The following is an 18349-nucleotide window of genomic DNA, read 5'->3' as shown; positions in this document are numbered from 1 at the left end:
GACGCTCTTCCCAGCAAGCTGCAGAGGCTAGGGCACCGAGTTAAGCATTACAGCCAGAATCTGCTCCAGCACTCTATCTGAACTTTTAATACTAGCATGGACTATCTATTAGTAGCCTGCAAAAGTGACTTTCCTGGGACCTCGGGGAGCCTCCAGTTTACTCTGGCCAGAACAGTAGTCATAACACCCGCACACCCCCATCTATATAATTCTTGAGCTACTAGAACAACTACAAAACAACAACAAATTGACTTGGTCCTACTTTTCTGGAAAAAGCTGGGCGGTGTTGGGTCTGGAAAACTCACTGGGGATGAGATTGAGTAGGAGATCGGAGCCATTTCTTTGGAGAACTTTTATAGGTGGGAAGTTAATGTGGTTGGGGTCTGGGTAGGCAAAGAGCCACTGTTCTGTACCCTAGCTGTCCGGGTCATGGGAGCCTATAATGCAGAGACAAAGGGCATAGCAGGCACCCCCAGAAAAGCCCAATGGAAAATGGGTTGGTCATTTACTCCCGCATCCAGTGGCCTCTTGGTTCTGAGCAAAAGAGAAATCTGGGCCCAGGAGACCTGGGAGGCTTTCCTAATGCTTTATTGAGCTCTGAATTAGACAGCCAGGGTCGGAGCAGAGCTTAGAGCTCTGTACAGAGCAGGCACACATCATTCACAAGCCAGACACCCGAACCAAGCTAAGTTCAGAAGCAACCTCCCAGAGCTGTGAGAGTCTTCTAACCTGGCTGCCCCAAGGTTCACTGTAGGGCTGGAACTGTAGCCACGTCTTTTCTTCTGTCTACTCCATTCGTGTCTTTGAGAAGCAGGATTCGAGTCCTCTGTGCAGGAACTGTGTCTTCTGATAGCTTGGACAAAGACTCTAGGCTGTAGTGTCTGGAGGACCCCGGATATTTCCTGGCCAGGCTGTCCAACTGACTAGAGGTCCCAGGGCCCAAACTGACTGCCCAGCCAGGCTCTCACCACCCCCACCTTCTCTTGCAGAGACAGAAAGCAAAACTGGGCACCCCCCTGCAGGTCTGTTACTTCCTGTCTTATAGCTTTGCCCTGGCACTCATAACTGGGCCAGCAGATGCAAGCCTGGAGCCTTAAGCCCCCCGCTGCTCTCCAATTCTGCTTAGTTTGTCTGGGACTAGAGCACTGCCTATCCCGGGTTCATCCCTAGCGCTTTGGCTGGTGCGTGATGTCCATACCGCTAGCCTGCCCCAGACCTCAGAATTTCGATTTCCTTCTCTCCTTACCTCTCGCTCGGGGATTCCCAGACCCTGGATGAGGCCTCCCAGGGGTATCAGACTCCAGGAAGAATTGGGTTTCTTGGCACTGAGAAGCTACAGGACTTTCACCTCTCTGCTGCTGAGAATTCGTTGGGCCCGAATCTCAGTGAATCCCGCATGCACCGAGCGCTCCCAGAGTGAGCAACCACCTAGAAAGTGGTACCGCCCGCCTGGCCAGGCCTGCACCGAGCTGCAGCACGGGTAAGCTCTGTACTGGGCCTGAAGCCCGAAGCAGGGATTGTGAAGGTCAAGGCCAAGCACTCCAAGAAAAAAATAAACTCAAAACTCGCTGTTTTCGATCACATCTGGGACTGTACAGAGGGCAACCACAACATCTGCCAGAAACTCCATTTCAGATCAAAAATAGAAATGGGAAAAAAAACCATCTCAGTAAACGTGTGTCGAAGTGTTGAGAGAGGAAAAGAATTAACAAACCTGTTGGGCGGAAAGCCTGTTTCCTTCTCCGGCTTGAGTGAGCCTGTGGCACTAACCAGACCCCCAGGGTTTCCACCACTGAATCCGGGAGCAGCGGCTTAGACTTCTGTGCACATGGGTGGTAGAGGTTGAGTGGGTGGCAGTCTGTGGCCCCAGGAGCCCAGGCAGGGCTGGGGGGGGCAAAGAGCCCCCAAGCTGTGTCTTGGGTGACACACAGAAAATCTGGCCCAACCTGTTAACTATAATAAAGGCTTTGTGTGGCCAGAGCTATGCTGGGGCTCTGCTAGGTGGTGGTGGTGGTGGTGGTGGTGGTGGTGGTGGTGGTGGTGGTGGTGGTAGTGGTGGTGTGTGTGTGTGTGTGTGTGTGTGCACACGCAGGCACTCCCTAGTGGATGGACATTGGTGGCCTATGGTGCCCGCAGTGAGGTTGCTTGGCTTGCGGGATGCCCTGACTGAGATAACTCTCCTTTTGTGGATAAGTGGCCTGTGGATGAACAGTATAGGTCAGTGGTTCTCAATCTTATTAATGCTGCGACCCTTTAATACAGTTCCTCACCATAACCCCACTATAAATGATTTTCGTTGTTACTTCATAATTGTAATTTTGTTACTGCTGTGAATTGTAATGTAAACATCTGTGTTTTCCGAAGTCTCAGATGATCCCTATGAAAGGGTCATTCACCCCCCCCAAGGGTCGCGGCCCACAGGTTGAGAACCATGGACCAGATGCTAGGCTTTTGAAGCATTTGGGCCGGTTCCTCCCACTAGGCTGAGGCACTGGCGCTGCTCCACAGCCATGCTAGGGCTGGGAGGAAGGAGCAGATCTCTCTAACTCGGACCCAGGGCTCCCCCACCCTCAAGCCTTGTGCTCCTCACCCCACTTTTGCACACTTCACAAGGCTCTCCTCTCAGGTTCCCCGCCCATCGCTTCTCCAGCGTGGCTGAGAGTGACCCTGGTTTAGTCCTAACCCGTGTAGCTCCTGGAAGCCCTCAGGTGTCTACACACCGGGGCTCTTCTGGGTTCCGGGTTGTGGGGACTCACGGAATAGGCCCAGGGCAGACTGGAGCCAGGACGGGTTTTCCAACTAGCCCAGAGAAAACCTGGTGACCAGGACAAGTGGCGTAGGATGGGGGATGGGCGCATCAGGTGAGCACTGAGAGCCTGGGATGCCGCTTGTGCTGGGCAGTGAGCAAACGTACTCACCTCCCGGTCCCAGCCTGCACTCTGTGTGCAGCCTACCACATCCTGAGTGTACAATATTGCACAAGAGAAGCCGCCGGAGTGTGGAGCCAGGCACACACAGAGTGCACACTTCACTGCCGGGGCTTGTGGTAACCCTTTCACAAGCTGACGCCTGTTACTGCCTGGCTAGTTCCACAGGCTGTTACCTCAGGAGCTCTCTGGCTCTTCTCCCCTACTCCCCCAGCCCAGAGGGAGGAGGGCTCAATTCTGCAGGAGGGCTTTGGGGGTGGGGACTTCCTCCAACCGGGACTTCAGCTTCCCTTCTGCTGGTGTGGGACAGACCCCAAGGCCTCATGGCCGGCTGCTCTGGATTCCAGCAGAAAGTCCCAGCAAAGCCTAGACCTTTCAGAGAACTCTACCACCTCCTGCAAAGCCCGAGATCCAGTCCCCAAGAGAGAGAAGGTGGGAAGGGAGGTAGGGATTAGGACCGGTGTGAAGTCCCAGCCGCAGCATGCCTCCCAAAGGAAGGCTACCGTGGGAGCTGCCTCTCCGCTTTCCACCCTGGGGTCCCAGACCCCACGTGTCTTCCCGTGCCTCGGGAGGGAGGAGCCTCGTGATCCTAAGGTGGCGTTGGTGACTCTGCAGCCGCTGGCTTTTAAATGGGAATCAGACTCCAGCATAAATTCGAAAACTGAGGACAAGTGGGTTCCGGGCGCCCTCTAGGGGCCACATGGGGAGAGTCGCTTTGAATTAAGCTTGAGTTTTTCAAGTAGAGTCAGGGAGGGCTGGAGCGGGTGCTTCAGGATCAGGCGCAAAATAATAATAATAATAATAGAGCACTAAAATTAGTATTACGGAGTGCTTTCAGTGTTCCAGGTACTGAGATAAGCTATGAAAATTTAATTCATTCCTAAACACCATCCTATGGCACATATTTTTATCCTGCCTTTAATACACTCAGAGAGTTAAGCAACTTGCCTAAGAGCACTTGGTTGGTAGGAGAGGGTGCCATAATTCAGAGTTCGTACCCTGGAGCTAGGGTTTTAGGAGGGATGGCCAAGTGCAGGGGTGCAGTGAATTTGGGGAGGATTGGGGGTGAGCCAGCTTTGTGTCAGATCTTGCTGTTTTGGAAGGACCACCCAACAGAGAAGTGAGCTGGGTGTTTTCCTTAGAGATCTGTGAAGTTCACCTTCAGCCCAATCCAGTCTGTTGCACACACACACACACACACACAGATACACAGACAGACATATACACAGATACACAGACACACACACATGCACACAGATACACATAGACAGACAGTCACAGATACACAGACACATGCACACAGATACACGCAGACAGACATCACACATGTACACAGATACACACAGACAGACACATAGACAGAGATACACACATAGAGACACAGACAGACACACACGCACATGCACACAGATACATACAGACATACAAACACAGAGATACACAGACAGACATCACACATGCACACACACACAGACACACACACACACAGGCAGACACACACACACACACTCCTTCTTCAGGTTATAGGCTCCACTCTGTCAGGCCCGAGAAACCGCCTGTTCCTCTGCTCACACCTAATGGGAGCTCACCCTTTGGGCTTTTTTTCCAGCTGGGTTCAACTCTTCCAGGAGCCCCGAGGATTGGAAGGAGGTTCCATCTCCCACACTCCTTCCTCTGCTGTTGCCTCTGGATCTCACACATGGGAGGATCAAACCAGCCGAAAGTTAAAAATAGAAGCAAATGAATCATACTTTATTAGACAAAAGAATGGAGAACCAGGAAGGAAAATCCTTCCTGTCCCATCTGCTCATGCAAAGCTTGTTGTGGGAGAGGCTGCTCTGGGTTACAGGGTGGAGGGGTGAGAGTGGGAGGCAGGGGAGCTAGAGGTTCTTATATAGCCTTTTATTATCATCACCATCACCATCTTCTTCATCATCACCATCACCATCTTCTTCTTCATCATCACCATCATCATCTTCTTCATCATCACCATCATCATCTTCTTTTTCTTCATCACCACCATCACCATCTTCTTCATCATCACCATCATCATCTTCTTCATCATCACCATCATCATCTTCTTCATCATCATCACCATCACCATCTTCTTTTTCTTCATCACCATCATCATCTTCTTCTTCTTTCTTCATCACCATCATCATCATCTTCTTTTTCTTCATCACCACCATCATCGTCATCATTTTCTGTGTAGCTTTGGCTGTCCTGGAACTCACTCTGTAGACCAGTCAGCCTGGCCTCAAATTCACAGAGGTCTGCCAGCTTCTGCGCCCCAGAGTGCTGGGATTGAAGGTGTGCCACCACACCCTGTGGTAACCTTTTAATGAGTATGGCTCAATCAAAATACGAATGGAAAGGTAGGCCTTCTCTCCAGTCTCCCTTTCTGCAGGGAGGCAGAGGGATACAGAGGTACAAGCAAGAAGCTCTTTCCCATCCCATATAAGGTGAGTTCACCTGTCCACAAACAGTCACTGCCAGTGCCCTAAACTTCAATGAGTGCAAGAATCACCAGGGAGCTTGTTAAAGTACAGACTCACAGGCATGAGGTCTGCAGTGGTGCCCAGCGCTCTGAATGCAGGTGATCCCACTGAGTGCTGCCCATGGCCTGCGTCCAGGGGCCGGGGCTCCCCCTCTGAACTTTAATTCCAGGTCTCAAACTGACCCTGCCAAATCTGGCCTCCAGCTTTGTTATTCTTGTTCAAGCTTCCCGTAGCCTCCATTTTATTTGAAGAGATGGAGAATAGGGACACAGTTGATACTCTTTCCTGTAGGACATTAAAACATGCTCTCAGTGGTGGCGGTGGTGCATGCCTTTAATCCCAGCACTCAGGGAGGCAGAGGCAGGAGGATCTCTGAGTTTGAGGCCAACCTGGTCTACAGAGCTTCAGGCCAGGCTCCAAAGCTACAGAGAAACCCTGTCTTGAAAACCAAATAAAATAAGATGCTCTCGGGGGCTGGAAAGATGGCTCAGAGGTTAAGAGCAGTGACTGCTCTTCCAGAGGACCCGGGTTCAATTCCCAGCAACCACATGGTGGCTCACAACCATCTACAATTCAATCTGGTGTATATGTAATAAATAAACAAATCTTAAAAAAAAGAGTCTATCTTAAAAAAAAAAAAAAGATGCTCTCCAGCATGCTGGACTCACCTGCTGCCTTTTCCGGTACCCTGCAGGCTCCTCCTAACCCAGCTCCTTCCTGCACCTGCTGTTATAAAGCCCTCTCTCTCCCAGGCAACAGTTTAAGTGTCTCTGGATATCAGCCTATGCATCGAGCCTGTCTTTTCTGCTGTCTAACCCGGGGCAAGTTAATTAAGTTTTAGGCACTTGTAATTTCCTTGTGTATATTACAGGGCCAACCCATCTCCGGATTACCGAGGGGATTAAGGAGATAACTCTGGTAAAAGTGCTGGCTCTTCGCAGGCACTCCAGGAATGGCTCCGAGTGCCCCAGGGTGGAGAGACCCAGGGTTTCACTCTTGGAGTCAGGGTGGGGTCTGGGATGTAGCTGCTCCTCCCACTCCCTCCCCACCTCATTTCTGGGGTTGGGGGGTGGGGAAGCCAGTGGATGCTTTCTAGCTGGAAGCTTTGCTCCCAAACACTCCAAAGGTTGCCTTGGTGAGGTGTCCTAAGACTGGCCTTAGTCACCTCATTCACAAGGAGCGGAGGAAGGCGTGTGTGTGTGTGTGTGTGTGTGTGTGTGTGTGTGTGTGTGTGTGTGTGGTAAGAAGGCAGAGAACCCAAGAGTAATGCTCTTCCTTTGCCCAGAGCCACCCAGGCCTGGGGGCTCACAGTACCCAGAGCAGGGGGAGGGCTGCTGTGAAGCATTTGCTCCACGAGTGCCCACACACTGCCTCCGTGTCCTTTTCAGGGCGACCTGAGTCCACTATGCTGCATGTCTGTGCATCTACCTTTGTTCCCACTAAGATCCCTTGTTTATGACCCCCGGGTATGAATTGGAGCTGCTTTCCCCAGACAGCCCAGATAGCCACATGGCCATTCCTCACTGCACACAGACACCGCTGGTCCCGTAGCTCCACAGGGGCCTTCTCAGCCTTCTTCCTCACTGTTCACTTGCTGTCAACAGAAAGCCACTTCCTGAACCCTCACTCAGCTCCTAGCTCCAGTCAGCCCCGCTTTGTACATAGGTGGTGTCGTATCCACCGGCTTTGGCTTCTCTTTCCAATCACGGGTTCAAAGGCAAGCTCTTCCAGGTCCAGCTTGGTCAGCACAGAGTGACTGCTGTGCCCAGGGAGGAGCACGGAGAAGGAAGGGGCAGTTGTTTTAGTTTGTTTGTTCATTTGCCTGATATTTCCATGTCTCTGGCCAGGCGGCGGTGGCAGTGGTGGGTCGTGGTGGTGGCGGCGGCGGTGCATACCTTTAGTCTCAGCACTTGGGAGGCAGAGGCAGGCAGATCTCTGAGTTCAGGGCCAGCCTGATCTACAGCGTGAGTTTCAGGACAGATAGGGCCACATGGAGAAAACCTGTTTCAAACAAAACAAAACAAAAGAAACCTTTAACAACAACAAAACAATATCCATGCCCCTGCGACACCAGCAGCCTAGACTTCAAGACAGAGTGGCCTCTCTCTCCCTAGCTTAAAGTGGAGGAGTTGTGCATGAGCACTGAGGCGTTCAGGGTCTCCTCAGGGTTAGGCCTCCCAGCAATTTCCAGCACTCTACGTGGGATGATTTCTATTGCTACTCCACCGAGCAGCCAGACTGTTTTCCACCAGAGAGGAGTCACTTCCGGTTGCACCAGCACACAGGAGCCCACAAGTCAGCATCTGCTTTGGGGTGGGGGGGCAGCAGTGCCCTGGGAATAGCACTGGACAAAGAAAGTTCTTCCTTTCTAACTCAGGGTGCCTTTGCCCTAACTGTTGCCCGGACCACTGTCAAGGTGCCGGAGACTCAGGATGGACAGGGAAGGATCCGGAAGCTCTTGCCACGCACTTTCAGGCCCCAGACAACGGGTACCTCTAGGAGACACCCACGGATTATAGTAGCACATGAAGGGATGATTGAGAGGAGGGAGACAAGCCACTTCTTGGGAGAGGAGAACTCTTTTGCGACTTGCCCTGAATCTTCTGCTCTGAGAGTGTCAAGAATCGAGGCAGCCCTGTGCTCTGATCGGACTAGCCAGTCCCAAGCGCCTCCACTCTGTCAAAGCCAGGGTGTCCAGGGCAGATGTGATACTAACTACACACTGCCACAGCTGCATGATTCCGTCAAACCTGGCCCTTCTGCCACAGCCCTGGGCCCTAGAGCTCAGCTCCCACCCCTCTGCTGCGCTGAGAGCTGGCTCCTTCTCCCCCTCTTTCTGCTTGTAGAATTGTAGGGAGAGTGACAGTGAAGTTGGTCCTTGGCACCTCACAAGGTTCCGGATCCTTCTGGGTTAATTCTGGGCCCTGCTGCAGTCAGAACAGCAGATAGTTGTCGCACCTGTGGTCAGGGTGTCTTCTCTCCGGAGGTGAGTTGCCTGGCAAAGACTCCAGATCAAGGTTCAGGTCTCCTGACCTTGTACCCTACACCAATGCCAGTCTGCACCCTCACCCACAGAAAGGCAAGTTCTTGGAAGCCAAGGGGACAGGGGCCTTCGGGTCAGCCTTCGCCCTGCTGTGGGAGGTTTGACTGATGGGGGCGCAGGGGGAAATGAGGAACAGGTTTCCAGTGGAGAACCTGGTAGGCGGAATTCACACTTTGCCTTGGATTCAAAGATCCTTCCATCCAGCTCTAAGGGCATCCTTAGTGGGTCTAGGCGGACTTAAGAGAGGCTCTGTTCCAAGGTGACTGCCCCAAGGGCCCCAATGGTATCAGCAGTTTCACCCCCACCTCTCACTAAAAGCTAGTTTTATTTGGCCATGCCAGGAGTAAAGGGATCAGGATTAGGTCAAGGGCAAGGCTGCCGTGGCTCAGATGGAGTCACTTACTCACTTACCCTTGAGAAGAAAACGCCCTCAGTGCCTCCTTCCTGCCCCCTCCCCAACCTCCACCCCCACCCCCCACGGCCTCCCTAGCTGCCTCTCTGTCACATCCCCAGGAACAGCTAGAATCTGGGAAGAGGCAACAATTCAACCTGACTCCTCCTCCTCAGACGGTGATTACTCAATCCCTGCCCTCCTATCCGGAGTGCTCCAGATTTCTGGGTCGCAAGTGTGGCAACTGTCAGCCTTGCTGTCCTGACAAACAGGTCTCAGCAGAGTGCGTAAGACAGAACTAGGTGAGACAGAAGTTCATGTGTGGCTTTCAACTTGACCTCGGGGTCATTTGCTCAGGTGCACATGGAGGAGGTCTTGGCAGTGCTGAAGGAGACTGAGCTCAGAGTGAGTTCTCTCGTGGGTTTGATCGCCACACCCTTTGACCTGTGAGAGTGGGCGATCTGTGTCACACAGCATACGCTGTCTGTCTCATGGAGACTTTATGCTCCTCTTTCTACTTCCTTGCTCCAGATCTCTAGTCTACAAGGAACATCCCACTAAAACTCATTTTGGCAATTCTGTCTTTGCATTGACTAAAGTACTTTTTAAAGTTTTTAGGAGGGAAACATCTGGGATTCTTAGGACGTAATGTCTGCATGGTCCTCGAGGAGTCAACATAGGATAGATCCCACCCTTAGACGATCTTTGAACTCCTTTAAAGTTATATCATTTCTGACATTACAGGTTTAAATCAGGCTGAATTTAGTGATATAAGAACCCATATCTGGGGACTGGCCAGATGACACAGAAGTTAAGAGCACTGGCTGCTCTTCCAGAGGTCCTGAGTTCAATTGCCAACAACCACATGGTGTCTCACAACTATCTATGATGAGATCTGGTGCCCTCTTCTGGCCTGCATGTATTTGGAAAGAATATTGAGTAAGAGAGTGCAGTGTGAAAATAAGTGTGGCCCTCTGGTGGGGCAGTGCCGGAAAAGGACACAACAGTGTCAGACAACAGTGGGGTGGGGGGGGTTCTTGAGCTTGTTACAAGAGTGAGCTGTAACTGAGTGAGTGTCACTGAGATTGAGTCAGTCCAAAGCCCCTGGATGTCCTCTTATGTCCACACTCCTATTTCTAAGGTTCTGCTTTTCCCAAGTCAGCATCTTAACTCGATAGGGATGCAGTTCATTCAACTGAACTCAAGAATTGTGAGAGACACAGCTTTGGGGCTGGCTTTCATTTGAGCCAGCCCTTAAAATATTTAAGATACATTTCTGAGTTGCCTATGGATTTAATTTGTTGGATTGAAATGAGAATTCTAGCTTGTTCCTTACTGTCTGTAAAATACCTTATAGTAGACACCCCAGCCTGTAGTCTCCCAAAGCCTTCCTCTCAGAGAGCACTTTATTTTAGGTGACCAAGGGCAACAATTTAATTAATTGGTTTACATCATATGGCACAGACTACCGGATATCCATGGGATTCAAGAATCCCCAGATGTTCATAAATTCTACAGCCCTAAGGAAGCCAAATAATTCCTTCTTCCAGTTCTCTGATCATCTTTGGCCTACCATCATCTGGTACAAGTTATATACCAGTTCATACTCCTGGCAGTAAGTGCAGATGCTAGCATCGGCTACCCTGAAGATGCAAGAGTAATGGGGTTCTTGGGAAGGATGCTGGGTTAGCCAAGGATGCTAACTGCCAAAGGGCCAGTGTACAGAAAGAGGAGCGAGGCAGCCAAGGTCAAACCTCCCTGGCTAGGACTCTCTGAAGATGTCTCTGCCACTGACTACTCAATGCCATGTGCCCAGTGTTCCCAACCCCATTGCCCCACTTTGGATCCCCCCCCCCCGCGCAGCTATTCCTGTGTCCTTAAGTCATCCCGGGTGGGAGCAATAATTAACTACCTAGACTTGAATCACAGTCTATCCTTGCCTCTGTGACAGGTGAGCTTCTGTCTCAGTCCCATCAAGATGCACATCTTTAATTCCAGTACTCCAGAGGCAGAGACAGGTAGATCTCTGAGTTCAGGGCTACATAGAGGAACCCTGTCCCAGAAAGAGGAGGGGATATACATACCATGAAGTCAAATAAGAAGAGGTTCAGATGGGGGAGGACACAGAGGGGAGTGGAGGGAGGGGGAGGGAGGGGGAGGGGGAGGGGGAGGAAGGATGCTCTTAACTATAGCCAGGGACTTCCTGGCTTCCCTTTTTTCCCCATACAGTTTAAATCCCCTCAGCATCTGTAATCCAAGCCTTTATCTGGTGCATGACCCTCGTGGACACCCCAAGCCTCCTGTCATCAGGCCACAGAGCAGCGCTGGAGAAACCTTCACGGCAGCAGGACAGATAAACTCATGGTTCCAGCCTTCGCTGGATCTCACTCAGGCTTATGAGCCCTCTGTAAAATATCACGCTTTCCTCTGGAAATCAAGAATCTTTTCATATGCGGCTAAAATTAAGAACATCTAATAACATCTCGTATCTGGCCATCTTCCAGTTATCACCCAAATGCCTTAAGAACATCATTCTGTTAGGCGACTATGAGTGCTCCGCCTCTAGTTATTTCAGTGTGTGAGCACCACAGAGTGGGCAGCAGCAAACAATACGGAGTCAAGTGGGGTCAAAGGGGTCGGCTCCACATTTCTCCTGCTGTTCTGTCTCATCTCCCCAGAAAGACAGATTGTTGGTTTCACATGCACTTTTTTTTTTTAATGTCTTGCTTCTTTTTGAGATGGAGCTGCACTATGTAGCCCAGGCTAGCTTGAAATATGTGACTCTCCTGCTGAGATTACAGGTGTGCACCGCATGCCTCGCTGCAGGCAGATGCTCTCCATCTCTTTGCATACTCTCTCGGGGAGGGGGGTGTGCGCGGGTGCAGGCGAGCCCTTGGCTGTCAGGCGATCTCACGTGGCTTGCTGCATCCTCTTGATGACTCATCTTGAACATCTTTCCATGGCCGTGAAGATAAAACCCTTTCTGTAGCAAGCTTTCTTGTTGGACTATCTTTGGACAGCCAACCCCCAATAATGATATGGAGATTTATTACTAAGAACGAAGGCTTGGCCTTTAGCTTAGGCTTTTCCCCAACTAGCTCCTAGAACTCAAATTAGCCTGCTTCTATTACTCTACCTTCTGTCACATGGCTCGGTTACCACTCCTCTGTACTGTAAGTCCGACTTTCCCATCTTCCTCATGTCTCCTGCATGCCTAGATTCTAATCCTCTGAGCTCCTCTCTCTGCCCAGAAGTCCTGCCTAGCCTCTCCTGCCAATCTATAGGCCATTCAGCTCATTATTAAACCAATCAGAAGGTTCCTTAGGCAGAGACAAATCTTTTTTGTTTGTTTGTTTTTTCGAGACAGGGTTTCTCTGTGGCTTTGGAGGCTGTCCTGGAACTCCCTTGGTAGTCCAGGCTGGTCTCGAACTCACAGAGATCTGCCTGCCGGCAGAGACGAATCTTTACAGGGTAAAAACATATTCGGCAACACCTTTCAGTGGCACTGGTCTTCCCCTCAACCTAGGGCTCTGTTTTGACCAGAGGACATGCAGTTCCCAGAGTGCTCTGCTCTCCCTCAGAACCCCAGGGCTGGTGTGTGGTATTTTGTCTTTATGAGTGTATGACTGTGTATTGGTATGTACATGGGTGTATGTGTTTTCTGTGTGAATGTGTATTGGTATGTATATGGGTGTATGTGTTTTCTGTGTAATTGTGTATGGGTATGTATATGGGTGTGTGTGTTTTCTGTGTGACTGTGTATGGGTGTGTATATGGGTGTATGTGTTTTCTGTGTGACTGTGTATGGGTGTGTATATGGGTGTGTGTGTTTTCTGTGTGACTGTGTATGGGTGTGTACATGGGTGTGTGTGTTTTCTGCGTGACAGTGTATGGGTGTGTATATGGGTGTGTGTGTTTTCTGTGTGACTGTGTATGAGTGTGTGTGTTTTCTGTGTGACTGTGTATGAGTGTGTGTGTTTTCTGTGTGACTGTGTATGAGTGTGTACATGGGTGTACATGTGTACAAGCAGATGTACATGTGCACATGAAGAGGTCAGAGGAAAACCCTTGGGTGTTATTCTTCAGGTGACATCCGAGTTGGGCTTTTCGTTCATTTGCTTTATTTTAAGACAGAATCTCTTACGAGTTAAGGATTCTCCAAGCAGACCAGAGCATGCCAGTGAGTCCCAGGAATCTGCCTCTCTCCACCTTCTTGGTGAGCATGCCACCACACCTAGCCTTTCCCTCTAGGTTCTGGGGAGGGAGCTTTTGTCTCCTGTTTATGAGGAAGTAGTTCACGGGGGTCCGAGCTGTCTTTGCAGCCCCAGGATAGGAAATCTCTGCGGCACACTTTCTCTCCCACACTCACTGTGTGTGCTATGAGCCTCATCTCTGTCATCTTCTTAGTCACCCTCAGGGTCACAGCAGATTCTGTCCTGGGGCTTCTCTTTGGTCATTGGTACTCAGCAAAGGATTATCATGGTGCTGCTCCTGACATTCACAGGGCTTGGTCCTGTCTCAGGGCAGCAGAAAGCAGGAACATGACTCTTTTCACATGGCACCGTCATCAGGACTTCAGTCTGGAAGGATGCCCACAGCTGTTGCTGCTGGGAGGGTCCCTTTAAACAGCAGTGCATGCGCCCAGATTCCTCTCTGGGGCTCTTTCAAGGCTCTGCAGCTGGACTCTATTGGGTGAGGGCAGAAATTTTGGTGAGAATTTGGAAACAGGGGAAACAGTGACCCCTCAAGTCATTGACCGGATGTTGGCATTTTAGGGGCAGGCATAGTGAGCAAAGTGAATACTGATCTTACATAGAGAACAAGTTAATATCCTTCCCTCCCTTCCTCTCCCTCCTCCCCCCTCCTCCCTTCTCCCTCCCTCCCTCCCTCTCTCCCTTCCTCTCCTCCTCCCTTCATCCCCCTTCCTTCCTTCCTTCCTTCCCTTCCTTCCTTCCTTCCTTCCTTCCTTCCTTCCTTCCTTCCTTCCTTTCTTTCTTTCTTTCTTTCTTTCTTTCTTTCTTTCTTTCTTTCTTTCTTTCTTTCTTTCTGGTTAGGGACCAAACCAAGGGCCTCCTGACTCTAGGCAAGCACTGTATCACAGAGCTACATCCCCAGCACAAGGCCATATTTGACCTGAACAGATAAGGTATGTTCATAGCAGAGCAGGGAAGATGGCTCAGTGGGTCACTCGCTGTGTGAGCATAAGGACCAGATTCTAGATTCCTAGCACTGAGCATGGTAGGCCCATGACCCTGGCACATGGCAGCCTGACCCGGGGTCCCCAGGAGCTAGTCAAATCACTGATCTTTGGGTTCAAGTAAGAGATGGTGCCCCAATGTATAAGGTAGAGAGAGACCAAGGAAGAACCTAACATCAGCTTTGGGCCTCAACATGCATTATGCATGTGAGCACATGTACACATGTTTGAGCACATGTGCATGTGTTTGCTTGTACATACACACACAAACACACAGAGCATATCTTACTAATATAGGTTATTGAAAAAGTTGGTGTCATATGTTTAAAAAATCAGCTTCTCACTGTCAAGGTAGCTACAGACAGAGAGGGCCCACTAAGGGGGTTCCTGGAGCTCCCCCATTTCTGTTCCTGTAGTAGGGCTGGGGAATTCTCAGGCCCTTTGGGTAATTATCCTGTCTCCTCTTACCTATTTCCTTTCCAAGAACTCAGTTTCTCTTTGTCTGGAACATTTTTAATAAACTGAAGTTTTGGCAAAATATTCCCTGAGTACCTATAATGCCCCAGGCACTGCACTCTACCCAAGGATATATTTCAAATTAGCCAAATTAAGTTTGGCTTTTCTGTAACTTCTTAGACATCATATTACATGAAGGTTTTGTGGCTTTGGTGGGTGTATCAGGATGCTCTACTTGAAAACTAATTTCAGAGACTGCTTGTGGTACCCCTCACTTATGACAGCCCCAGGAGCAGGCTCTTTTTTGTCCCCTTCACCCCATGGCTCTGGCCAATCCAAACCGCAGCCTCACCTGTTTCCCAGGTGAGTACCCAGGGCAGCTCCGAAAGCAACTGCATTTTCAGATGTGAGGGACCCAGAGCCCAGGAGTCCTGACCCATGCACGGAATCAATATGTGTATTGGGTATGGTCATTGTCACTGACTTGCAGATAAGAGAAGAACCGGGGGGGCTGAATGGTAGCCATGGCAACTGCCTGTCCTGGAGCTGCTCAGATGCACAAGGCAACCCAGCCGTGAGTCTAGGTCACTGTCTTTTCCAAATGGAAAGACGCTTCCGGGGTTGTCTGTCTCCCAGGCCTGGCCCTGCCTAATGTGACTGAATGTAAGCCCCGCCTGCCTTGGAGCTGACTTGAGTATCACTGCCTTCATTGCAAATGGGTTGCAGGTGGGGCAAAGTGTCTGGACACCCACTGAAGTCTAGGCCCTGGGAGAATGCAGCAAGAACAAGCCTTGAAATTTCTTTTTTTGGAGATGGGAGTGAAGACTGCTCATCATATTTAATTTTTTAATTTGTTATTGTGTGTGCATGCTGTGTGTGCATGTGTGCATATGTGTGTATACATGTGTATATATGTGTGTATGTGTGTACATGTATATATGTGTGCATATGTGTGTGTATACATGTGTATATATGTGTGTATGTGTATATATGTGTGCATATGTGTGTATGTGTGTGTATATATATGCGTGTGTATGTGTGTGTGCATGTATGTGTGTATATGTGTGTGTGTGATCAGAGGACAATCTTGCGAAGTTGCTTCTCTCCCTCCACCTGTTCAGGGTGCTGGGGGTCAAGCTCAGGTCACCAGGCTTTTGTGACATGCGCTTTATTCACTGAGCTCTCTCATTGGCCATCCCAATCATAATTTTTGTGGATCCATTTCTTTATCTTCAGTCCTTCCTTCATTTTGTTTTTTGGTCTCAAAATCACATTCTTCTGACTCTCTCTCCGGTTAATGACACAGGATGGTCCCCAGATTAGATCGCCATTTTCTACTACAGTGGTCCTCAACCTGAGGCCGTGACCCTTTTGGAGTCGAATGACCTTTCACAGGGATTGTTTAAGGCCATCAGAAAGCATAGATATTTACGTTATGATTCATAACAGTAGCAAAATTACAGGGATGAAGTAGCAATGAAAATAATTTTATGGCTGGGGGCCACCACAACACCAGGAATCATGTTAAAGGGTTACAGCATTAGAAATGTTGAAAGCCACTGCTCTAGTAGAAGGCAGTAGGATTTGAGAGGACTCTTCATTTCTGTCCTCAACACATTAGGAAAACGGATGGGGTCCTGAGTCAGTGGGGAAGACCCAGGAACAGCTGGCATGCTGTGCTGGAATGTGTCCACAAGAGGGTGCTCTCCCACGTTTCTGTTCATCGTATCTCCAAAACCCCAGTTCATAAACAAACAAGCAAACAAACAAGTCGGGTGATGGTGGTGCACACCCTTAACCCCAGCACTGCGGAGGCAGATGCAGGTGGTTCTCTGAGTTGGAGGCCAGCCTGGTCTACAGTGTGAGTTCCAGGACAGTCAGGGCTACACAGTGAAACCCTGTCTTGAAAAACCAACCTACCAAACAAAACCCCAGTTCAGAGGCTGACTAAGTGGGGACCAACAATTAGAGCAGAAAACTGATGAGAAGACAGCATCGTGGGAGGGAGAGTGTGATTTCTTTGAGACCTCTCTAGAAGCTTAGAGAAAACCAGCCTTTCCACGCCACTCCCCAACTCCCCAAGGCTACACTCCTCCAGGAGGGGACCCAGAGCTATTGATCTCTGTGTTCTCAGATTCTTCGTGAGTTAATGACCAACAACATCTGAGCAAACAAGCAGAACAGAACATAAGAAAACGGGCTCCACGTGTATGTGTGTGAAACAGTACATGCAAAGCTATTCATTGGGAGCGTTACTAATGATTTCTAGAGACGGGCAGCCTCAGCAAGGAATGGGAATAACCTGCTGGAGATGCACCAGGGTTCCAGTGCGCAGCCAAACACGCTGCCTTGGGACAGCCAGACACACTGCCCTGGGACAGCCAGACACACAGCCATGGGACAGCCAGACACACTGCCCTGGGACAACTCAGGAGTCACTGGTGTGGGGTGAGCTCCTATGGGGAGGAGACATGTATATCTGCATTTCTATAGAAAATCTTTAGACAAACTTCCAGAAATGACAGTACTTGTTCTCCAGAAAGCAATGACTGTGGTGGTGCTGGCTGGGTTTTTTGTTTGTTTGTTTTGTTTTGTTTTGTTGTTGTTTTTTTGCCACCTAGACATGAGCTAGAAGAGGCAATCTGTGGGGCTTTTTCTTGATGAACGATTAGGGTGGGAGGACCAGGCCACTGTGGGTGGTGCCGCCCTCAGGCAGGTTGTCCTGGGTTGTATGAGAAAGAAAGGCAAGCCAGTAGGCAGCCCTCCTCCACGGCTCTGCTTCAGTTCCTGTCTCCCGGCTCTGCTTCAGTTCCTGTCTCCGGGTTCCTGCCTTGAGGGCCTGCCCTGACGTCCCTCCGTGATGGACTGAGATGTAAGATGAGATGGAGCCTTTCCTCCCCAGTTCATGCTGTTTAACACCACAACTGAAAGAAAACAGAGTATAAAGAAAACTGAAACTGACACAGGGAGGGAGAAGGCTCACCTGATGCTCTTCTCAACTTTATGAACTCTGCATTGTGTGAGAATACAACGTATTAGAGTTGCGGGGAGAAAGAGAGACAGAGGAAGAGGAGGAGGAGGGAAGATGATGACAGAGGACTTGGGCTGCCATTCCAGCTCTGCTCCCAGTGTGGACATGACCCAGCTACTAAGACTCCTGGACGCCTGTAGGAACAGACAGTTAAGCGTCTTCCCAGTGTCCTGTAAGCGTGGAAAGGGGGAGGGGCCAGGGCTTCTGCCACCATTACTACCCCTGTGTACAGGTGACCAATGAGGGGAAACCTCCGTCAGGGAGAGGTAAAGGTCACCTATGAAAACTCTACAAAAGGCGATGTCCTGAGAGATGGAGACTATCAGTGCGTTCCTGACCCCTGCTGAATTTGGCATCAAGCTCAATGCCCTCCTGGAGTTCCCCTGCTAAGTAATGCTGTCCTTCCCCATGCCACTGACCACATCCAGGACCAACACTCTGTAATTATATAACTTCTGGCTGCTGCTCCTCTGCATATTTTACTGGGAATGCTGGCGTGAAGGGAAGTCTGTCATTTCTAGGCAGGCTTGCGGTCTTTGAAGACATTCTCCTTAGGAAGGTGACAATGTGTCTGCTGTGCGTCTGGAGATGATGCTAGCTTACTAAGGCTGCGATGACCCTGCATGCCAGGTGTACACCCTCACTCACTGCTTCTTCATCTTAATTACATTTATCCTGCCCCTTCTCTTCCTGGCATGTAAAGGAAAGCAAGTTGCCTGGGAAAGTTATGATCCGTTCATTGATGAAGACAACTGGATACTTGGTCAGAGTCAAGAGTAGCAGTGTTAGTGAACAAACCAGGCAGA

The sequence above is a fragment of the Mesocricetus auratus genome, unplaced genomic scaffold (genome assembly GCF_017639785.1).
Source record: "Mesocricetus auratus isolate SY011 unplaced genomic scaffold, BCM_Maur_2.0 Super-Scaffold_4256, whole genome shotgun sequence".
Taxonomy (NCBI): domain Eukaryota; kingdom Metazoa; phylum Chordata; class Mammalia; order Rodentia; family Cricetidae; genus Mesocricetus; species Mesocricetus auratus.
Note: the sequence above shows the minus strand (reverse complement) of the source record.